This window comes from Actinia tenebrosa, unplaced genomic scaffold (genome assembly GCF_029948245.1).
Source record: "Actinia tenebrosa isolate PJP-AT-01 unplaced genomic scaffold, QUT_ActTen_1.0 PGA_scaffold12__29_contigs__length_12842862, whole genome shotgun sequence".
Taxonomy (NCBI): domain Eukaryota; kingdom Metazoa; phylum Cnidaria; class Anthozoa; order Actiniaria; family Actiniidae; genus Actinia; species Actinia tenebrosa.
Window position 1 is genome coordinate 2,251,680 of NW_028292572.1, and position 1,626 is coordinate 2,253,305.

Genomic DNA, 1,626 nt, shown 5'->3' on the forward strand with positions numbered 1-1,626 from the left:
TTAGGGTAAGTTTACCGCCCCGAGAGGAATCTTCGAAGAACTCTCTTACTAACTTCCCTACGCAGTTGCCGGGATGTCGCATTGGTTTAAGCTTCTTAACGTCTGGTTTCTTAATCTCGTACGCGCCGTAAATTACTACAGTAACCGGGTATGCGACCTCGTAGAACAGTATGTCTATTCCTTCAAGTGCTCCGGGCCTGGTGTCTTTATTCAGCACAAACAGGTTTTGCTTACCTGACGCCCGTATTGGATTGCGCCCCTTTTCTATCATCCACTCACCGTCTAAATACTTTATAAATGTTAACTCCAAACGGTATTCACCTTCAGGCATCAAATTGATTATCCTTTCTGCTCTTTCATATGTCATTGTCTCGTCCGTATCGCCCTCCATAAACGTTGTAAAGGCAAAGTCAGCATCCAGGCGATCCAACACCCGAGTTCTCAGTTTGCGCACAGTTTTATTTCTAATGCTCGTGATGGCGTCCATCTATATGTAAAGGATATCTTAACCTCCATTTACGGTACCCAGCAGCAGTAAGGGAATCAGCGCGCGGGTAATACCCGACTCGGACGCTGTTACGTGAGCACGGGGAATATCCGTGTAATTCCGAGGGGTGACCGCGAGTCCCCCTTACTGCTGCTAATGGGATATGTTATGAGGATTTGTATGGGAAAATGTGCTGGATGGCAAAGAGCATATATACCATACAAATCCTTATAAGACATCTGTTTTACAATCTAAAAAAAAAAAAATCTACAAAGCTTTTCACTGTCGTATCACAGCATGGGACAATCACAATAACTTACCAATTTCTCACATGCTGATTGATTATTTTTTATCATCTATGAAAGGACAGAAAGATAAAGCTGATGTCAATGAGTGTGCACTCTTTCCATTGGTTGTTTTAATCGCTAAAAATGAGAAAAGTTTTTATTGTTTTTGATATTGCAAAAAACAAATAGACATCAGTTTTTTATGTGTCTGTACTCTTATCGATGATAAATTTTTAATTCTACTTTTTTGCTTTCTATGACCTAAACCTCTTTCACCCTACTCATATCAAGGTGCTCTTTTTATTCCTGATGTTCATTTTAACACAGCTACTCGTTTCAAGAGAGGTGGGGTCACATGACCTGTTAAGCACATAAATGGAATAACAGCTCCATATATGAATGATACATTAATATTAAATAGTGAAAGGGTTAGTGTAGAAGCATGAGATATGAAAATTATAATTTTGTATGTCCTATTTTTAAGAGGCAAACTGAAGGTGGAATAACTTTCTGTGTCTCCACTGCAAAATTATGGAATAGTCTGCCACTTGATTACAGAAAACTTTCAAATGTTATACATCTTTTAAGAATAGTTATTTCAAACTTTTATTAAACCAGCTACTTTCACTTAGTCATTTTTTACCATGATATTAGTATATTTATTTTGCAATTACTATAATTAGTTATATTTATTTCTTTTGTTTTCCTTTATGTTTTGATGTTATATTTTGATAATTGATAATTAGCTTTTTACATATATTCTAATCTTTTTATATATTTTTAACATTATAACATATTGATAAAATAAAAAGATAAATCACTTTTATTTAAGTGCCTAATTGTTTTAGCGCT